This window comes from Furipterus horrens, unplaced genomic scaffold (genome assembly GCF_987537825.1).
Source record: "Furipterus horrens unplaced genomic scaffold, mFurHor1.1.pri manual_scaffold_1, whole genome shotgun sequence".
Lineage (NCBI taxonomy): Eukaryota > Metazoa > Chordata > Mammalia > Chiroptera > Furipteridae > Furipterus > Furipterus horrens.
In genome coordinates, this window is record NW_028327171.1 from 169,061,338 (window position 1) to 169,084,550 (window position 23,213).

General features: G+C 40.3%; 1 protein-coding gene across 3 annotated transcripts in view; it reads right to left on the bottom strand.

Moving 5' to 3' along the window:
* Positions 1 to 23,213, bottom strand: part of WIPF1 (WAS/WASL interacting protein family member 1) — a 114,536-nt gene that overhangs the window by 34,700 nt on the left and 56,623 nt on the right. The window contains exon 2 of one of the 3 annotated variants that reach the window (XM_090280818.1): positions 988 to 1,242. The exons of the other annotated variants lie outside the window; for them this stretch is intronic. The gene's annotated coding sequence lies outside the window, so the exon portion shown is untranslated. The remainder of the gene's footprint in view (positions 1 to 987; positions 1,243 to 23,213) is intronic. 3 annotated transcript variants of the gene reach the window in all.

Genomic DNA, 23,213 nt, shown 5'->3' on the forward strand with positions numbered 1-23,213 from the left:
TCACAATCCAATTGAATAGTAAGGGTATTTTCCACACAAATTGACCTCACAACCCTTTGCAGGCTTCTATCATCTTCTCTTACTATCCCATCTTACTCTTTCTCCAGCCTTCCCACCCGTCTTTCTCTCTGTCACACTATTGTGCTTTCCTTAATTAGAATCGTCTGCAGCCTTTTCATCATTTTACTTCTTCTCCATTTCCCACTGTATACCCTAGTTATGCCAGTGCATTATTTAAAAGAACTTGTAGTTATTGACTGAATTGGCATGTGCCCTCTTTTTTGATTAAAAAGAATTCCTTAATCTTACTCTATAGGTCTCTGGGTACATGGCTTGAAAATTTAAAACTACAATATTTTATGCCAAAACATTCATCATATTAAATGAAAATAGTTATACTGAATGCTACAGATTTGATTAGCAAAAGTGGTTATGCATTGCACTGTGAGGATGCTGAATAGAATGATTCTAAAGAGAAACTGTCTTCTTAAAAGACTGCTTAGAAATGGTTTAGTTTAGGATTTGAACTTAAATAACATGTCTGTCGCAATAGATGGCAACAGTTTAGTTCTGTGGTGGTTTCCTTTGAAGCTTCCAGTGACTCTGTTTACTTTAAAAGCATTTATTGCTGCTGGCCAAAGCGACAATTCAAAGGCCACTGTGTGGATGACTGCACCATACACAGAAAGGACATGCTTCCTGACTGACACAAGTCCCCATTTTTAATGGGGAAAAAATTTCTGTGGATTCAAACTGTCCAGTGGTCAGGAAAAATCCTACTGATAATTTTGCTTACATTTTGGCTCAAAACACAAGTTATGAATCACCTACAATCACCATACTGGTGAAACAGGCATTCTGTGCAACAGGAATAACATGGTCTTCTACTGAAAAATTAAACTTGACTTGACATACAATGCCTGTGAAAAGCCATTTAGTTCTTCTCTGATAAAGAAAATACATTTAGTTTAAATATAATTTTCTTACCGTTAAAGGATACTGTAGGAAGGCATGATCAGGGACACAAGCAGACAGAGAGCAAGTGAGATCTGAGCCCAGAGAGAAAACTGTCCCTGATAAAGGCATCATCTTCTAACGCAAATGTGGGGTCGTTTTTGGACAGCCATTTTGGACAAGCACTGGCCTCTTGTTAAATGTGACATACTGACTCAGAGGCAGACGTTCTTCTGTGGTTATTCGCTTCCTGTATGATTAATTTGTTGTTTGTTCCTTCCTCCTTTGCTGCAGAAAAAGAAACTAGATTGGTTTTACTTAAGAAGCAAGCAAAAAACAAAAAATACAAAACTAAACTAAAAACATTAGATGTTTCTCCTTCTCACAAGATGTATAATAACATACCTGCTAGGTACAATGGCAAGAAAAGATCAGAACCTCCAACCAGTTAACAGCCCAACTTTATTCTAAATACCTTCACAACCTGAGATTGCTTCAGAAAAATTCCATTTGAAAGTATTATTCTCAATATTAACTGCACCATTTAGTATTAAGGAAAAGAGTCACTCAAGAACTAAAAGCCCTCAAATATGCTAATAATTAGGATAAATGATTCTTCCTCATGTATAGGGAGAAAGTCACAAATGCAGGTGAAGAGAGCTGGTGAGGTATATGAAAGCAAATGACTTTGAAATGTAATTTTGGTGCCCAAGTCAGGATGAATGATACACAGCTCAGGGCATATGGAGATCCAGAGCTTTCTATGCCAGAATGTTTTGTTTCTGTCCTTCATATTTAATGGGGTAACAATAACTCTCCCAGGAGACACCTGACAAAAGCACAGAGATAATGAATGTGGAAGGAAAATCGGATTATCATTAAAGGACTCTAAGAGGTGGATGGGCAATGGAATACATGTAGACATTATACCAAAATCTTGAGTATATTTAAAACAGTCTGAAAATGTTTGTAATTTTTTCCAGGTCCATTTCAAAGGATCAGACTTAATGTTCACAACACATACAATGTAACTCTGATAAAGTAATATCAGTTGAAAGAATGAAAAGCAGAGGTATATTTAAGTAACTAACTTTGTTGTAAAATTTGAACTTTGGGTCTTGATTTTGCTGCGTTCTGAGGAAAGTGGCATGAAAAGACAAGTTGCCCGGTATTCCCTTACCTGGGAAGCTGTTAGAAATGTGGAGGAATTTTTAGTTGAGAGTAGGGGACACTGGGTTGGAATGGTGGAGAGAGGGACTTATAGGATTCATGGGTGGAGTCAGGAATACAAAAATTTGCTATGATGCTTCTGACAGTCTCACCCAAAATACCAGAAGTGCTGCTACTGAGGGATACTGAGAGAGTTGACGTCTAAGGTTTTTTCAAACTCTAAATTCTTTGAGATATGAGTCCAGCTGCACAAGCACAGTTATCTTGATTCCAGGCCATGACAAGATTCCTGGACATAGAACACGGAAGGAGTAGTAACTGAGAGTCCTCTACTTTGCCCGGAGCCTCTTGAAGGCATGACCTCTTGCCTAGGATAGGGTCTGGAGTCCAAGGGCCATTCACTATATGAATATACATGCAGGCATGGGGCTGGGCGGTGGTGGAGGCCTGCAGCTATCATATCCTTCCGTCTCTACTAACCTCAGGAAAACAGAAAACTTGACAAACTACAAAGTAAACGCCTGAGTGACTCTATGCGGAAGTCTAACTATAGTTGGATCTAAAAAAGAGAACATGTGCAATTTGATGGTTTCTCTATGTATTTTCAAAAATTATTTTTAAGTTCCCTAAGTAAGGCATCCCAAACGCACACACACAGACACATACTCAGTATGCATATGGTTCATGGCTATTCCTCTCCACCACAGACAGCTCAGTTAGAAGAGAGTATGTAACTGAGAAGGCTGGAGCCTGAGACATGCAAGGGAGTCATTGTCTAGAATTTGGGTATATTTCACCTTTAATGAAAACTTGTAAATATAATCAACCTTGGGCACATTTATGGTGTCTACCATGCACCAGAGGACCTAAATCTGATCATGTTCTTCCCCTGTTCAAAACTCTCCAGTGGTTTCTCATTTCACTTAAAAAGTCCAAACTCTCTGCTTAGACTCACGAAGACCCACAATATCTGGTCCCTCCCTAGTCCTCTGACCTCATCTCAAGTAACACTCCCTCTTACTATTTATCTTCTAGCCTTTTCTGTCCTTAAATGCACAAAGCTCATTTGCATCTCGGGGCCTCACACCTGTCAACCCTCTCACTGGGTACACTTGTCACCTGGTTCCTTCTCATTCTTCGGTTGTCAGCAAACATGTCCTCATTCATACCTCATCTCTGCTCCTGCTTTCTTTTATGCATAACACATGTCGCCACTTGACATTTTTTCATTTATTTAATGGTTTGTTTACTTGTATGTCTCTCCCCACTGGAATTCAAGCTCCATGAGTGCAGGGACCTTCTTTCCTGCTATCGCCTCAGCATCTAGACCAGCATCTGATACCTGCTAGGTGCTCAGTTAATATTGTTTGTTGAATAAAAAAGAAAATCAATAACTCCTAAAAATTCTACTGAAACATAACATTCCCTTAAGAGCTTAAGATTGTTCCCTCTGGCACAGTGAATAAGGAATGCCAAGAGAAGCCTTAAGTTAATGGGAACCTTTCCAGAAGAAGATGCCACAGATCAGCAGGTGAGCCCACCAGCGGTCTTGGCAGAGTCTTATGCAGTGCAAGTGGCTTATGTCATTGGGCAGCGGGGAGGAAAAAATGGATGAAGAAAGCTGAGAACAAACAATCCAATCAGAAAGAAAGGGGGGGGGCAATAAAAAGATAAAGGAAACGGGGCAGGGAAAGATGGAGACACAGAAGAGATGATGTGGTGGGCGAAGAAGAGGCCCAGCCACGTGACTGCAGGGGCCTTGGAGGTCAAGCTCTGCTATGGATGACACACAGGTTCAGGGCCAGACAGTGCCTCTGCCCTTCCTCCATGATGAGGTGTTCCTGATCAGTGTCAGCCTTGTAATATAAGGAATGTTAAGGCTACAGAGATCAAAGTCCACACCATCTTTTACAGATGAGGAAAAGGGGATCCAGAGGGACTATGTGACCTGTTCATGTCACACAGCAGGCAGCAGCCATGCTGGGCCAGAAGCCCAGTCTCCCTCTCCATGGTTAGTGTCATGACTGCTTTAAGCCTCATTTTAGGTTCAGAAGGAAGATTTCACTTAATTCTTTTCTATAAGCATAAGAAGAGGCAGAAGGAAGAGGTAAGAAGAGGCAGATGGAACAGGAGTAGGGAGAGGGCCGTGATGTGGAGGGGTGAAGTTGAGGGTAGTATTTGTACTGATTGCTGGTGGGGCTTTTATTACTAGGTTGGCCAAAAAGTTCATTTGTTTTTTTCCGTAAGATGGCTGTAATAACACTTAGTTGTCTTTAACTTCATTTGAAACTATTTTGTTAGATTGTATTATAACAGCTGTCGTATGAGTGTACATTTAAAAAAAAGTAATCAAAATTGATGAATTTTTGTGTAGCCATTTTAGTATTGAAGATGGAAGAAAATATGCAACATTTTCGGCATATTATGTTTTATTATTTCAAGAAAGGTAAAAATGCAACTGAAATGCAAGAAAAAGATTTGTGCAGTGTATGGAGAAGGTGCTGTGACTGACTGAATGTGTCAGAAGTGGTTTGTGAAGTTTTGTGCTGGACAGTTCTCACTGGATGATGCTCCACAGTCAGGCAGACCAGTTAAAGTTCATAGTGATTAAATAAAGGCATTAATTGAGAAAAATCAATGTTATACCACACAGGAGGTAGCCAACATACTCAATATCCAACTCAATAGTTTTTGGTGAAAATGAAAAATATGTTTCATTTTATGAAAAAAAAACTAAATGCAATTTTTGGCCAACCCAATACAATCAAAGGCCAAAAATAAGTGGATTGAGAACTCAAGGCAAATAAAGACAATCACAATTCTGGACTTCAAAGAGAAATTAATTGTGCATACTCCCACTCAATACATACACCAGCCTGAGCTTAATGATAGAGTAAAACAAGAATCAATAGGCTCTCGGACCAGTCAGGCAAAGAATCCTCCATATTAATCTACAGAATAAAAACCAAGAGCAAACAGAAGATTGTAAAACAGCAGCACATCTTGAAAACACCAGTCTTGGAAAGCAGTAAAGAATCAATCACAGCCAGTGACCCTCCTGTGATGACCCCAAATCAGCAGAGACTGAATCAGGGCAACAGTGACATGTATATAATATGAGCCATTAAAAAAAAAAACAAAAAAACTCTGGTTTTTCAAGTTGTGTTTCCACTGTTATAGTATAAGTATTTGCCCTGGTTGAAAGATGTTTTAGAATACTGTAGTCCCTCAATTCTAATACCTTCATTTAGCAGAATGCCCCCCTTTATGACTTTTCAGGGGAATAAGAAACAGTACCAGATTAAATGTATGCATTTTTTTGTGAGAAGAATTCTACTTTCAAAATATTAAAATAGGGAGATTATGTGATTTAAAAGAAACAAAGAAAACTCCTTCTTCCGCATAAAATTATCAGCACACTTACATAGAGGGTTAATCATTTAAAAATAACCTCAGAAAAATTAAAAACAAGTTCTATACTATTCTATGCTGTTAATGGAAATTAGTATAATCTTACTTGGGGAAGAATTTGGAATATATTTCTTTGTTCTGGCAGCTCAGCATCCATTTACCCTACTTATAATGATGACCTTCGTTTTTGTTTGGAGAATCATCTCTCCCTCACTCAGACCATGTAGGTCCAGAGGCATTCACTCCCACTCCAGATAAAAGAAGAGCAGGGCCTTGCATTCATTTGTTTCCATTTTTTGGTGATGCCTGTGACTTCATCAGAACCAAGGGAACTTGTCGCCAGAGGTGGAGATTCTTCCCACAGAATGAGTCTGGAATTGAATATGTGAGGATGTAGGAGCTGGATGGTCACACTCAACTTTTAACCACATGAGGTTTGAAACTGAGGCCAGTAAAGTGGGGACTTGGGGGCAGAGAAAAAATAGCTACTGACTTTGTTGGCTGAATCTATCTATACCTCAGGATAGCCTTATTTATGGACTTTGAATTTATTCAAATACATTCTCTATTTTGTTTAAACTAGTGTGGTCAGGTTTTCTATCTTAAGTGACATAGGAATTGGTATTAGAAGTGAGTGTTGAATGTGACTAACCCTAAAATGTGCAATGGCTGTACCATTAAAGGATTTGGATAAAAAATTAGAATGTTGAAGTGTGTTGGCTGATTTTTACAGCCTTCAGTAAGAGAGAAACTTAGGCTGAAACTGACTGGCAACCAAGATAGTTAAGGGTCAAATAATCTAGAGCCTTGTGGGTTGGAAAATCCAATTTCTCTGTTATGCTCACGTTAGGTAGAGTAGCATCAGAAGGTAAAAACCATATCAGGAAATATTGTGGAACACAGCGGAAGCCCAAGTCTTCACTGTCGGTACAAAGACATTCTGTTATGTTCTCTCCTCTGAGCAAAAGGCCAGTTACTTTCATTGGGATGTAGTGGGATCCATCTCAGGAGCAAGGAGTAAGTTATCAGTGGTTCCACCACCTCAGGCCATTGTTTCAAATTTTATCCAATCAGAGACCAAGATGGAGGCACAAAATTAGGGGGTAGAGGATGGTTTATCTGCTAGCAGGCAGAAGTGTCTAGGTCTGGGTTGGCATTCAAAGACTAGACTCAACACATTCTTGAGTTTTGGTGACTAGTCCATGGAGTTCAGGGATTAGATACTACAGGATGAAGCTCAAGACTAGTTAAAAACAGTTTATGATTGTTCAGACCCTAAGGCAGTCCCAGGATCCCCAAAACCAGGAGAAAAGGAAGTGGGCTGTGGAATAGGGGGTAGGCCTGCTCTTATATATGGCTCTGTAAGATAAGAGATAAGGATGACCCTCCCAGCAAACAGAAGCAGGGCAAGCCACTGTCTGACCAAAGTTCATGCACAGCACAAGTGGAGTTTGTTCAGTGGTGACCAATGTCTCATTCTCTCCTTTCCCAAATGGAAGTTTAATCATAAAATTCCTCTGCTGTTTTACCACTGTATACTGAGTATTAAACTTAGAATTTAACCATTTGGATACAAGAGACACTACTATGTCTAGTGCTGACAAGATTGTGTTGGAGAGTTTGGACTTGGCACTGGACTTGGACCTGAATTAGCTGTCTCTCTTTGGGAGGAAGGTGAGTGAAATGTATATGTGGGGGCATTACTGAAATTGTATTATGGGAAGGTACGTGTGTGTGGATGTTGGATAGGTAAGTAGAGTACATGTTTGTTGGTTTCGGGCTGTCCAGCATCCATTCCCTTGAATTACAGTAATAACCTCAGATTTTTGGGAGAGAGAGAACCACTGATCTCTTGTTCTTTTGCTCTTCTGACTTTATTTGGGCTAGCCTTACCCTGACTCCAAGAATAGAAAGTGACCACCCCTGGCCAGTTAGGGTCTGTGGTTCTCTGGTTACAGTGACTGGTTCAGAGAAGAGCATTGACTGCTTCTGTACCAAGAGCATTGACTGCAGTGAGACTTTCTGTACGATGTGTGGGGCTGGGACTGGCAGCATTATAGCCACACTCTAAACACACAGAGGCTGAGAATGAAGCCAATGCAGAAAAGAGCTGTGAGGGGAGCCTGAGACTCAAGAGATACAGCAATCAGATGCAACGCGGTATATGGATCTTGATACAAACTAAAAATTTGAGGCAACCAGAAATTTGAATACTGATCAATATTTAATAATATTAAGATTACTGCTAAATTTACATGTGATGATCTCATTGAGTTTAAGTTGTTTTTTACAAATAACCCTTAAATTTTTAGAGATACAGACTGAAATATTTGTTGAGGAAATGATATGATATCTGGGTTTGCTCCAAAGTAAAGAGGAAAAATGGGGGAAGTGGGTAGGGGTACAAATGAAACAAAAATGACCTGAAATGATCATCCTCAAAGGTGGGTGAGGTATACATGGCAGTTTGTTAAAATGATATGACTAATACTTTCCATGGACATTTGAAATGTTTCCATAACAAAAAATTTAATAAATAAAATAAAAATAACTTGTGGCTCACTCCCTTCTTCATCCACTAGAGGTTGTTTAAAAGGGGCTTTTTGTTTTTTTTTTTAAAGTATATTTTATTGATTATGCTATTATAGTTGTCCCAATTTTTTTTCCCTTTGTCCCCTTCTGCCCAGTATCCTCCTTCCCTCTAGTAACTCACCCCCCTTAGTTCACGTCCATGGGTTGTGCATATAAGCTCTTAGGCTTCTCCATTTCCTTTACAATTCTTAACATCCCCCTGTCTATTTTGTACCTACCAATTATGCTTCTTAATCCCTGTATCTCTTTCCCCATTCTCCACCTTCCCCTTCCCCACTGATAATCCTCCATATGATCCCCATATCTATAATTCTGTCCTTGCTCTAGTCATTTGCTTAGTTTGTTTGTGTTTTTAGATTCGGTTTGTTGATAGCTTTCTGTTGTCAGTTTAATGTTCATAGTTTTGATCCTCTTTTTCTTAAATAAGTCCCTTTAATATTTCATATAATAAGGGCTTGGTGATTATGAACTCCTTTCACTTTACCTTGTCTGGGAAGCACTTCATCTGCCCTTCCATTCTATATGATAGCTTTGCTGAGTAAAGTAATCTTGGTTGTAGGTACTTGCTTTTCATCACTTTGAATACTTCTTGCCAGCCCCTTCTTGCCTGCAAAGTTTCTTTTGACAAATCAGCTGATAGTCTTCTGGGAAAGCCTTTGTAGTTAACTCTCTGCTTTTCTCTTGCTGCTCTTAAGATTCTCTCTGTATCTTTAATCTTTGGCATTTTAATTATGACATGTCTTGGTGTGGTCCTCTTTGGGTCCAACTTGTTTGGAACTCTCTGTGCTTCCTGGATTTGTATGTCTATTTCCTTCATCAAATTAGGGTAGTTTTCTTTCATTGGTTTTTCAAATAAGTTTTCAATTTCTTGCTCTTCCTCTTTTCTTTCTGGCTTCCCTATGGTTTGGATGTTTACACTTTTGGAGATGTCCCACGGTCTTCTTATTCTCTCCTTGTTTTTTTGAATTCTTGTTTCTTCATTCTGTTCTGATCGACTATTTCTTCCTTATGTTTCAATTCATTGATTTGAACCCCAGACTCCTACTCTTCACTATTGGTTCCCTGTGGAGTTTTCTTTATTTCATTTAGTGTAGCTTTCTTTTCTTCCCTTATGTGTTTGCCATACTCAGTGAGTTCACTGATCATCCTTATCACCAGTGTTTTGAACTCTACATCTGAGAGGTTGGCTATCTCCATTTCGCTTAGTTCTTTTTCTGCAGTTTTGTTCTTTCATTTGGGCCATATTTCTTTGTCTCTTCAATTTGGCAGCCTCCTTGTTTGTTTCTATGTATTGGGTAGAGCTGCTTTGACTCCCTGTCTTAGCATACCTATGATGTTGTAAGGGACAGAGCCTAAGGTATTCATCAATGTGGGGTGACCCCTTTCACTTCTTTGTGGGGCTGAATGTGGGGGAGGGGTCAGAGAGGGGATAATGCCACTTGGTTGGCACTTGCTCCTTTTCCAGTCACTTCATCCACTTCCCTTATGTGACTGGCACCCCTCTAGCTGTTGTCCTGGTGATAGTTCCCAGAGTGGGTGGGTTTGCATACACTCTAGGATTGGGGGGGAAGGGCGACTCTAAATGGACTCTCCTGAGAGATGGGAAGTTTCTTCTGCTGCCCCAACCCCTACTGGTTTTCACAGTCAAAAGCTATGAGGTTTTATTTTCCTGGTGCTGGAACCCTGGGCTGTGTGGTCTGGCTGAGGGCTGGGATAGCTCTCCAGGTGTCCCTCCCAGATTTTACCCACCACATGTGAATATGGGACCAGCTGTTCCACTGGCCGCTGCCTTACTGCCACCACATTGTGTCCTCTCTGCCCTGGCTCCCTGTTCCTGCCCCATCTGGATGAATATGGCTTCTTTAAATCCTTGGTTGTCAAGACTTCCATACAGTTTGGTATTTCTGGCAGTTCTGGTTGTTTTTTGTTTTGAGGTTAGGTGTGTTCCTTCTCATGGTTGTGCAAGGAGGCAAAGTGGTCTACCTACGCCTCCATATTGGCTGGAAGTCTCAAGAGGTTTGCCTACTCTGACATACACATGCTCATACTTGGGAGCTACAGAAGTTACCTTTTACTTCTTAAAACAATCTCTTTGGCTCATGGATAAAGTGGGACAGAGGCTGAGGGCTCCCCCATTAATGGTTCAGAGCTCAAATAGTTCTTCCCCACAAAAGCATTAAACTCTCAAAATCTGAGACCCTCTTAATGGCAACAAAAAATCAAAAATCAAAATTCCAGTCAACCAAAGAACAACAAAAAAAAATCTCTTCAACTAGAACAGCAACCCTTCAACTAGATTAGTAGAAATATAATTTGGGTCATATGTATAGGTATATATTTTCTACTAGCTGCATTAAAAAGAGTAAACACGAAATTATAATAATACATTTATTTAATACACTAGGTATTTGAAAAATATTATCATTACATGTGCTCACAATACAAAACTCATTAATTAGGTACTCTGCTTCTATTTTTCATATTAACTTTTTCAAAACCAGGTGTGTATTTTACTACCAGCAACATAGAGCCACTACCACACTGGGCAACAAACTCTAGATGCTGAGGGCCTGGTGGGAAGGAGTCCCGTCTTACACATCCTCTTCCCTGTCAGAATGCCTGGATGACTCTTAACAGATGAACAATCTATCAGTCCTGGGAAACTCTTCAGCCACCTTTGGCTGCCAAGAGCCACCTCAGGGCTATAGCTTCAGGACTAAAAAGAGTTTATCCTGTTTGGAGCCATCTCCTAAAACAGAGCATTGACTAGGTATTCTTAGATTTAGGTTCAGTAGAATTATAGACCAAAATTGGCACCTCCCTCCCAAAATCTTGGTGCTGATGACCCTAGTACAGGACTTGAATCCTCAGTTGAGATACTGTATGTAATACCCTCACATTGGGGCCTCAGAAGAGATTCACAGATGCAGAAGCCTCAGTGGCTTTCCACGGTACACTGAGTAACGTCCTTGTTGTGACTAGCAATGCCCTGGGATTTGACACTCCCCACTTATCCTCTATGGACCTTTTTCTACCTCTCCCCCCACCCCCTTCCCTTTGTCTTTGGGGCTTTGTGCTGACACTTTTCTCCTGGTGACTGGCTTGTTACCCTCACTCCATTCATTTTAGCATTCTCTGTGCATGGTCCTCTCTTCCCACCTGAGGGGGAGCTCCATGAGGGCAGAGTTTGTCTTGTTCTCTACTGTCTCTCCAGTGGCTTAGATCAGTAACTGACATATAACAGGGACTTGACAAATATTTGTAAATGGATTTTACAAGCTTCCAACTCCAAGTATAGTTTCATCCTTCATTTGACAGAGGGCTGTGATGACGCTGCCACACACTGGGCTCCAAGAAAGGAGGTTCCCGGGAGGAGCAGAGCTGTGCTGAATTTGCTCTTCCAGAGAGACCTGGGAGGCTCTTGCCCCTCCTGATGTGCTGTGACACAGGACAGCCATGGGAAAAGACAGCATGGGGACCTGCCAACACAGTTAACAACTCTCTTTTTCAAGCAGGGCTATTTGCCAGTGTCAGGGATATGACAGGGTCTCGTAATTTAATTAAAAGGCAATAATTTCCCAGTTGGTCACTGACATCCAATACCAGTGGCCCCCAGGGGAAAACCCATGTGAAATGGAAGTTTCTTACAACTCAAGGGCCAAACTGGTGGAAAGCCCCATTTTCACATCCTGCCATGTTCACACTTGTGCACACACACAGGGAGAAGCTAGTGGCATATGGATGGCTGTGTGTTCCTTTTGGTTGCCAATCATTAGTTATGAAGCAGGATGCAATTTTTACAGCCATTTCTGGGGCGGGGGCAACGCCATATTGTTCCTTATTCAGACTTCTCTCTAGGTCCATGGCTACACGGTGCCTCCCACTGGAGGACAGAACCACGTGCACATGAAAGCAGTTCCCTGGGGTACAGAGGAAACAAGGGTCTATCAGCTCTGTACCTTTGGGCCTGACACCACCCACTCGAACACTGCAGCAAGGGCTCAGTGACCCAGACTTCCCCTGGGACCCCCGACTGCACAGAAGCCAGGCCCGGCTGAGGCAGCTGCTTCCTAGGAGAGACAAACCCAACCACTCTGCATGTGGACAGTAAGTGGGGGCATTTGCAGGTATCGTAACCATGCAGAGTCCTCCTGGGATTCAGACCTGGGGACTAGGGATGATAGACTACATGCAACATACCAGACTGCCCTACTCAGTAGAGAACTTTCCCACATGACTGTCAAAGGTCCTACTAGAACTTGATACAAGAGGAAAAACTTTTTCTAGGTACCCAACCTTAGACCTTACCCTCATTTTACATCTAAACTTAAAGTAATTATTACACTGCTATATTAGTTCCTGAGCTTTCCAGCAATGCAACTGTCATATAAATGAAGTACTATGTTTTGCTTGGATTTTGACCAGGAGTTGTCTACCCCTTCTGGAAAATCACATGCCCAAAGACACTGCCACTTGAGGTGAAAGTCTCTGACTCTTACTCAGGTTAGTCTGAAGTTAAAGCTGCTCCATTTATGGTGACTATAGGTATAGATGCAAACACCTGACCACTTACTTCATTTTTCTTGCTAATGAGTTGTACTTGATCACTTCCAAATTGAAGGTATTTTATAATAAATTACATTCCTCTTATTTCTCTTTTTAAAATTTACTAATTATTACTATTTTTTTATCCTTGACTGAGGACATTTTTTCATTGCTTATAGAGAGAGAGAAAGGGAGAATGGAAAGAAGAGAGAAACATTGATGTGAGAGAGAAACACCAATTGGCTGCCTCTCATATGCATCCAGACCAGGGATGGTACGCACCTGGACTGGGCATCAAATCCACAACCTAGGTATGTGCCCTGACTGGGACTTGAACACTCAACCTTTTCATTACAGGATGATGCTCCAACCAACTGAGTCACATTGGCCATGGCCATTTATCTTTTTTTTTTTTTTAAATAATTTTATTTACTTGTTTGTTTGTTTAATTTTTAGAGAGAGGGGAAAGGAGAAAGAGAGGGAGAGAAACATCAATGTGTGGTTGCCTCTCACTCACACCCTCAACTGGGGGCCTGAAGTATAACTTATTCATGTGCCCTGACTGGGAATCGAACCAGCCACACTTGGCTCGCAGGCCGACGCTCAATCCACTGAGCTACAGCAGCCAGAGCTTTATCTTTTTAATTACAGATAAAAATTACATAGATTTTAGAGGAAATTATGTGTGAAGTCAGATTATTTCATCAATGAAGATCCACTGAAGCTTGTGAAGGGGACATTAGAAAATATTGTTATTAAAAGTGGGCATGGGGTCAGACAAGGCTGACAGCCACTGCTTCTGGTGCTGTGCAGATGTGTGCACGTCCCTGGGCCCTGTTTAAAGTCATGAACAGAGTTTGATGGCTCTGCTCATCCAGCCTGGGAAGCAGCGACAGGAGCCTGTGGGGACCACCACTGCTGCTCCCCTATAATCCTGGGAGGGAATCTTGTTCACACTTTACTTCCAGGTGATCACAGATGTGTGAGGTGCTTCTTCCTCCTGTTTCTTAGCAAGCCCTGCTTTTCTCTGTGGCTTGCCCCAAACAGAATTTGTTCTACCCCAGGTTTCTATCTAACTTTGCTACTCTAAGAACTTTCTGCCTTTCATTTGGCTTCTCTGAATTCCCCAGACGACTGGAAAACAAATAGTTGGAAAACACTACCAGATCATCTCTAATGGGATGGCAACCCTTTCAGCCACAGGAAAGACAACAGAAAGTGCTTCCTGCTGGACCAAAGGCACAAATGTTTTCCCTCAACCCCAAGTAGGGCTGCAGGGGCAATAGGATCAGCTTCAGCATTCTGTGTATGTGTGCTTTCTTAGTGCTGACTTTTCCTGCTTCATGGAATCTGTTTCATTCAGTCTTGGACTGTTTCATTCTGTTTCGTAACCATTCCAACAGAATGATCAGTTGGTAGCTTATGTAAAAACAACTCCATGACTATATTTAAATATTGACTAGTTTGAGAGTAACCAACCACAAACATCTGAGGTATGAAAGCCACATGTGGTTTATGTTTTGTAGGGCACTCTCAGAAGATAAATGGGCAGTTAAAAAAATCTAAATGGCCTCTTCTTGCCTCACTAACCATCATTAAACAAACAAACAGAACGAAACAACACTAAGCAACAATTAAACAGAACCCAACCCGGATGTTCCTCTTGGCTTTTGGGTGAAAGTCGTGTCCTAGCAAAGCAAGTAAGTAGCTGTCTGGGTGCTGTGGCGCAGAGGTCAAGAAAAACCTGCTAGCACCCTGACCTGTGTGGCTCAGTTGGTTGGGCATGTCCCACAAAGTGAAAGATTGCTGATTTGATTCCCGATCAGGGAACAGGCCTAGGTTGTGGGTTTGGTCCCCTGTTGAACCATATAAGAGAGGCAACCAGTCAATGTTTCTTCCCCTCTCTTCCTGCCTCCCTTCCGTTCTCTCTAAAAAATAAAGAAATAAATATTTAAAAAAGAATAACCTGTTAGCATAATCTCCACTTTGGCCAACATTCCCTCCCACCCCTGACCACCACCCCCTTCCATCGCCACACCTGCCTCCTTCCAGATGAGCTTCTGCAACTCCAGGCCCTGCCCTTGATGCCTTTCTTGGCCCCATACTCACCTCGCAGCCCTCTTCCCCAGCCCAAAAGAAAAACACACAAAGAAAGTAACTTTCTAGTAATAAAAATATTTTCTGTGATCTTTTTAACTGCTCACCCTACGCACATGTCTGACTGCGTGGCTAATTAGTGAGCAGGGATACTATTAGAGCCCCTACACACAGCGGTCATTCAACACGTACTATTTTAAGTGTCGGGGAGATGGCACTGACCAAACAGAAAAACCTTTTCACCCTCACGGAGCTTACATTTATATCTGAGTTAATACTGTTAAAATAAAAAACAAAGACCAACCTTGAAAATTCCCTGAGCAGACAAAACCCATTTAGTCCTACAAGTAAAGTTTAATTTAGCTTATTTTGCAAGACTAACATGACCTGGGTCATTTCTTGATTTTATGCTTCTGGAAATCATAAGCAAAACTTGAACTGTTTCCCAAGGTTAACATAAGGTAACCACTGACCAATTCCCTATCATTTAAAAAAATTCTAATATCATAAGCAATCACTGTGAAGAATAAACAGTTACTGCTTTCTCACTCTATTATCTGCTTTATGACAGTATGCTCGGAGCCTCATTCCATGTTTTAGTTTCAGTGCTTCCGGTTTGCAAACTGTTTTTTTGGTGTGCACCCAACAAACTTTTACTAATTACTACTTTAGTGATTCATTGGTTTTCTGCTATTTCTGCCCTTTTGACAACGTGATGGAAGGAACACGAATTATCCCAATCTGTGCAGTGTAGGCGCTCACTTCAACCCAGCTTATCTGATGTTATACACTTATTAATTACCCGCAGAAGAAGGGCTAATTCAGGCCAATTCTAATGTGAATGTAAAGCACCCCACAGTCCTTGCAGGGTAGTCATTTCAATTTGAGAACCAGTCCATACAAATATACTTGAGGGAATGCTGACAGGCCAGCCCACAAAAGTCTATTTAATTTGTAACGTGACTAAACTGAAATTTCAGTTCCAAGTCTTCAAAGGAAAGGACTTAGAGGTGGCGGGGGAAGAGAGGTTCATTTCTCGCTGTAGTGCTCCAGCCTCAGCCTCTGTCCCCTTCTCCAAGCCAGCCCTATATTTTTCCTTGACCCCATTCAAGACCCTAAGGAGCTCCAGTCTCAAAGTTACACTTACCAATAAGTCATAATTCCCTTTCCCAGGAAAATATGATCTTGTTGAGGTATAAGGAGGAAATCAAGTTGTTGTCTTTTATTTTTAAAGAGAGAGCAACTATTAACCCAAATGATGATGAATTAGTGGTCTTTTTGTTGAGTTAAAAGAAGACATTTCGTTGGAGACACCATATAGTAGAGTGACATTTTCTAGGGTTAACTTCTTTAAGTTTCTCCCATTTTTTTAAAGTTAACTTCTTTCACATAATGAACATTTTTTATTAAAAAGTCATACATGGAAACGTTTGGAAAATATAAGTGATATAATTATTTAAATGACCCATTAGTACTCAAAGAAATTTCCTTCTAGTCGTTTTCTCTGTATCTAAAATGGGATCCTGTATATAGTTTAATAGCCTTCTTTTTCACATTTCCCCAAATTATTAAATATTCTCCTAACATAATTTTAATAGTTGCATATTTCACTATATGGAGGTTCTATTACCTATGTAAATATTTTTCATTGTTAGACATTTAAATGGCATCTAATTTTATTATTATGAATCTTACTGTGATTAACATACTTGTATCTAAATGTTTGCAGTCATTTCATACTATTTTCTTAGGATGAATTTATAAGAGTACAGATACTGGAAATAGAAGATGTGAAGTGAAGTTTTTCTCTTAAAGATCTTGATATATATTATAAAATTCTTTTATCAAAGTTTTAGCATTCATGCTTTCATTTCTTTTCAACATGTGCTGTTATCACTTTTGAAAATCTATGCCAATTTGATAGACAAAAAATTATGTGCATGGGAAGCTTTAATCTTCATTTATTTGATTATTAGTGAGGTTGACAAGGTTTCAGATATTTATTGTCTTCTCCATTACAGGTATATCCTTCTCCGTTAATTGTTATCTGGTTTTTAAAATCAGAAGGTTTTAGTGTTTTTCTTATTTCTTTCACTTCTGAACCTAAAGATTACCTAAAAGCTCCATGACTTTTCATTTTCATAGACAAAATAAAATGTTGTAACCATTAAGGGACTGGGTGGATATCAGTGACCATTTTTGTATGGTAATAAAGCAAATTTCATAAATCAAGGACTGCCTCTATCCCTGACACATACGCACTTACAAAAGAATTCATGCAGCCTATGACAATCTTCACCATTCTAAGAAATATTTCCATCTCCTATTGGGAGGAAGGAGCAGGATGTCCAGGCACACTTAACACAGTTCTTCCTACCTCAAAGGCAGAAGTAGGGATACCTTGATTTATGTTATGTCTGTGCAGACATGTGTAAACCTCTAAGATTTCAGTACAGAAAGCAACCACTATGACCCGAGTCAGCTTGTTCCATCTTCCACAAGGCAAAGTTCCCAGCAACTAAGGAGTAATTTAGACTGACCTAACAGGTATCCAAGATTGCTTTATCTTCGCTATCTTTATTAGCCATTTGGCAAATATTGTGGGAAAATTAAAATTTGATTTGGACTTTTTTTAATGTTTGAAAATTTGGCAATAAAAACCTCTTTCCAAGTATGGGTCATTCAAAATAACTGCAGTTTATCGACTTTATGATCCATCTAAGAACTTGGGCTGGGATGACGTCCTCTGGTCTCCTTCCCACCTATGTCTTCTCAAGTCGAGGGCTGTTTCTCACTTTCTATAGTTCTCTCCTGGCCTTAGAAGATGTTTGCTATGTCTAAATGGGACAGGCAGGTGCTTTGGGGTGAAGTGTCTGGAGCATACAGATCACTCAACAGTGCCAGCTCTCATCACTATTATTAAGTGAGCTAAACTTCTCCCCAGTTAATGCTACTTGGTAAAGGAGGGAACACAGCAGCCAAAATGGCTCCTTCTGTTTACAGAGGGATAATTCAATGCAATGTAAGATTGAAGAATTCGCTCTATTTAATATTTAAGAAAGCCTGGGTACTAGTAATTTCAGAGTCTCCATTTTATATCAGCTCTACACCTAGTTTTCAAAGCTACTGAGGCCTCTTTGGAAAAGCTGGCGTCAACCCACTCAGTCTGCACTGCTCCCTTTCTCACACATGAAGGCCTCTGCGTTTCTTTGTGCAAGTTTGAATATCACTAGGCTCAATGAACACAAATTCAGGAAAATGCCCCAGGAATGTCCTAAAAATAGTTTCTCCTAAAAGTTAGAGAAATAGGGATTAGTAAATTGATTTTATGCTGGATTATTAAATTGATTTTATGCTCACTGCCTTATTTCCATTTCACCTGGAGAGGGTCCAATCAAGAGGTTCAAGTTCCAGGAGGAGGATGGGAGCCACTTGTCCCCAAATCCTCTACAGCAGAGAGCAGGACTTCTCTTCAGGGCACTAGGAAAATGTCCAGAAGCTCTTTGAGATGCTCTTAACCAACTGGAAAATGAAAGACAGAGCTTATTTTCAAGGCTGCTTTTTCTTTTTTAGGGATTGGGGAGTAAAGAGAGAGAACAGTAATGGTCTGTGAATGCTTTCAGAGGTGGCAAATATTGAACTGAGAGAAAACAGGCCTTGAGGCAAGATCTGATTTCTCTGAGAAAGTGAGAAAACAAAACCACAGTCCTATCATTCATTATGCCCAAGTTCAGCCACCACAAGATGATGGCACTCTGTCTGACGTGAAAGACAGTTGTGCCAAGAATCAAATAAAGCTTCAGCAAAATTCAATGCCGCACAGAAAACACATTCAGTATCCAACTATTGTTGGCAGGAAGTTCATGGAAAACCAATGTGAAGATCCCTGATGTGAAATTCAAAGGACAAAGGCTTCTATACACAGGACTTTCTTTCTGTCCAGATTTACTCCCAATGCAGACTATTCTGTGGAGGCACATTTCTAACAATTCTTCACTAGAGGTATCTTCTGAATCCTTTTCAACCTCTAACTGCACAAATGTGGAGCTAAGGTTTTCTTCTCTTGCTTTCCCTCCTTTGCATCTTGAAAATATAGAAGAGAGTATCTCAAAAGTGCTGAGAGAGATACAAAGATGAGGTATCTCAAAAATTTTATAGGCACAAGCAACATAAGAAGCCTAAGCAATGGAGAACAACAGAAACGCATTCCATCCTACTCTGAATTCTTTGAAGATTACTATCTGTGATGTGTCTAAATATCAGTCTTAAAAAAATTTTCTAAAATTATAATACATTCTAAAATGCCCCCAAAACAATGTAAAACACAGTATGTATACAACATATTATTCAGTGAAGTATAATAACTGGTACCTGTTACCGCTTTGCTAACAGTTGGGCTTTTACAAAAATAAAGTCCTTAAAAGGACTGGATCAACTCAGTGGTGAACTTCCTTAAGTGTAACTCCCATCCCTCACCTTTTCCCCACAAGAAAAAGCAATTACATTTTTTAAAATGTCAAATCATGGACGGATGGACACAGACAATAGGGTGGTGATAGTGAGGGAGGGAAGGGGTGGGTGGAAGTGGGAGGGGTATGGGGGGGAAATAAATGGTAGTGGAAAAAATACAATAAAAAATAAACTGTTTAAAAAAACATAAAATAAAAATGTAAAATCTGAGTGTGATGAAGGTCAAATCAGTTTTTTAAATGCATAAATCTGAGAGTACAAAAATCACTGTAAATGTATTAAGGTTATATATGTTATAAAATATATAAATAAAATCTCCAGTTTTATTTTCTTTAGCATCTGCATAATAATACTTAAAGGTTTAGAATTTAATCTTGAGATACTATAAAATACTACTATCTTCATGACAAAAGAAATATATGACTATAGAAAAGGAAATAATATTTATAAAATATGTTAGTAAAAGCACTGTATGTTTGTATAACAGTATTTAAAACTATTCAAGAGTCACTGCTAAAAATATTTAAAGTATAATAAAAGGAAAGTTAAGAATAGCATTACTTAAATTTCAGTTTCTGAAATTTAACAGGACCAGAGAATCTGGAAGTACCAAAGGTTAAGCAGAAATCCTCATTCAAAAGAGTTCCATGGAATTGTCAGAGAGAGAGAGAGAAAGAGAGAGCAGGCAAAGGGTCATCTGAGGACATTATTTTAGCCTCCATTGAGTATCATTCAAATAGAGGAGCCAACGCCTGTTATTAACAAAATGCAGTTTTCTACTGCTAAGCTCAGATGACATTCCACCCTATCTGCCAAAATTAGTGGATGAGAAATCATTTCATGAAGTCATGCTCAGACATGAGCTACACTAGTCAAAGCTTGCCGCCACCCCTCAATCATTGCTTTGCTTGGCTAGGCTGGTGGCCAGCAGAAATATCTCCCTCTGCAAAACTGTTCAAAGTAATGACTTGGAGGAAGTGGTGTGCTGATACAATGAAAAAAAAATCCCTTAAACACAAAGATAGTTCAAAAAGCATCTGTATATGGCTCAGAGGAAATAAACAGCTCAGCTACTTTAACTCCAAATAAACCCAAGAGACCGGTTTACCTTGGCCATAGCTATACACACGTGCAGGAAACTGAAGGATGGCAACTGTCCAGTGATTTTACTCTGTGCCAAAGGGGATAAAAGGGCAGGCTTACCCATCCTGGGGTCAGGAGGAAGAGAAGACACCCCACCCCACATGGCTTCAGACAGAGAATCACATATATGTAAGAGGACTTCACACCTTTTTATGAGACAGGTGGGCCTTGAACCACTGCCGAAATGGTAAGTTTGATGTCCTTTCCTGAAGCCACTAGTAGGTCAGAAGCTAATCTTGAGCCTCTATCACATGGTCTCTCCACTGTTGAAGCCTTTGCATGGGTCGTTCCACAGTGTTGTCCTTATAGAGCTAAGAAAGGAGCAGGACACCTAAAACAGCTGTTTCATTTGTCAACCTTGGGCTGAAATACTTTCACAATCTTCAAAATGACCAATATTGAATTTTCAACTTTTGAGCATTTAAAAATATTCTTCATATTAAACCAACACATCAGCAATAAAGCTCACGTTATGTTTGGCTTTGAAAGACATTTAGTTTTCTGAAAATGTAGCTGCTTTTCTGAGCGCACGTAGAGATTGCTATCCACATCTCAAGAAGGTCCTTATTCTTATTTTTGAATAACTTTCATCTGAGATCATTAGATGTGTCAGCAAAAGTCTTTAAATTGTTTTTTCAATCCAGGGTTTGTATTGCTATTTTGATGGCTTTATTGCTAACAGTATTAAGAGGCTCAAAAATCCTTTTGTTTTTGATCATTTGAGGGAATTCATCTCACAGCTGAAGGCCTATTTATTTTATTTTATTTTCATTTTTTGTGAGAGGGAGACAGGAAAGAGTGATTAATCTTTAATATCAGAAATGTGTGACAATGACCTTCCACTGGGTAGTGAATTTTCTTTTCTTTTTTTTTTTTTTTTTAGTTCAAAATATTTAGTACCCAGATCACATGTGGGGACAATTAAAATGTTTTAAAACATTTCTTCAAGTGTTGGCCAAAATTGTCAGCTGGGCACAGGAAGCAGAGATTTTTGTCTCAGCTAAGCAGCCAACTTGAAGGGCAGCTCAGCTCCAAGCTCTGCAGTTTTTGCAGTTTGTCTTTCTAGGTGGTACGCCCATCAGCAATCCTCTGCAGCCCATAAAACCCAGCATAGCCATCTGGGCTGCTCTGGAAAAAAACACATTGAGTAATAAGAGATAGAATGCTTTCTGTTCAATGTTTCCAGTGGTATCGTCCCAGTGGTATCGTCTGGCCAGAAGAAATAGGAAATCACAGGCATCTGGGCCAAAGAGATGGCCCAGAAAGAACAATGATCTTAGGCAGCACTGGCCCCCTGCAGGTTCACCTACCCATTTCCTGCTGTCTGCTTCATGCAGAGCTACAGGCATTGCAACAAACAGCCATTTCTATCAGACTTGACTCCAGCGCTCAGGTGGTCTTAAAGTGGCAATGATCAACTTCCAGGAGTGAAATGTGGCTCTGATTACAGTGAAAACACAGGGAGTGGTGAAAAGATGTGGGTCCACGGCCGTGACAGTGAAAGGGGTATGGTCTTAAAAGAACATGCACCATGTGATGTTAATGTTCTTCAAAAGCGCATTCCCAAAGGTAGCATTCATTCAGCTATAGAATATAATCAGACAGGGAACAAGTATAAAGGGCCCATGGACCGGGCAACAGGATGGGGAGTGCCTGTGGGAGCAGGGGTAGGGGCAGGGAGAGCAATGGGGGAAAATTGGAACTGTAATTGAACAACAATAACATAATACATATTAAAAAATAATTAGAAAGCCCATTGGTATCTCTGTGTGTCATTCATACATTATACTATGTTTTCTTGGCTGGTCCACGGAATGCAAAGACTTCGATACCAGAAAGTAGACAGGCTGCACTGTGAACTGATGCAGAGGTGGAAAGGGCATGGCCTAGAAAAAGGCAGAGGTTCAGAAAAGGTGTCTGAGGTTTTGTTTCATTGCCACAGTTCTTAGTCACATAATTTCCTTTGTGGATCTTACCAGTAACAAATGGGCCTTAGAAAATGAATTGGTATGCTAGTTGGAAAATACTAAAAGTCATCTTGTCTCTTCAACTGTTTGTTTTTACCCTTCCTTTAGGCTATGGGTCCTCTTTTCAGAATTTAAAATTCCATAATTACAAAAGCTCCCTTGGTGCCTACGTTCGCCTTCTGAGAACACCTGCAGCTGGACCCACCTGATCATAGCCAACTGCGCAAGAGCAGGCCTCCAGCCCACGGGTGGCCAGTCTTCAGGCTAGCGAGCACACTGTGAGCTGGCAGGGCATGAGAAACTCTGCTCAAACAAGGCAGTCAGGTTGCTCCTTGTCTCAGAATTAAGAACTGGGAATCAGGGATACAAGCAGCCTATTAGCTGCACCAGAGACATGAGAAGAGACAGAAAGGAACAGCTGAGCCAGTTAATTGGTGGATATAAGAGAGAAGATGATCCATCTGGGACTGCGGGCAAATCATATTTTTTCAGGTACCTAAACTGATCCCAGTACTGAATAATTCTAATAGGATTAATATCAACAGTAACAACAATAATAATAGCTAACATTTATTGCACCTTTACTGTGCAGTAAAAAGCATTCTAGGCAGTTTTACAAGTATTAATTAATTCAATTTTCACAATAACTCTATGAGTAGATGATGATGATGATGATGATGATGGTAATGGGGGTGGTGGCACTGAAGCACAGAGAAGTTAAGTAGCTTGACCAAGGCTACATAGCTCATAAGTGGCAGAGACACAACCTGAAGTCACATGGCCTCACTCCAGAGTCCGTATCTCCAACCAGTATATGTCTCCCTGTGGGGATCGTCCTGGGTTTCCCTGGCATTATAAAAGAAT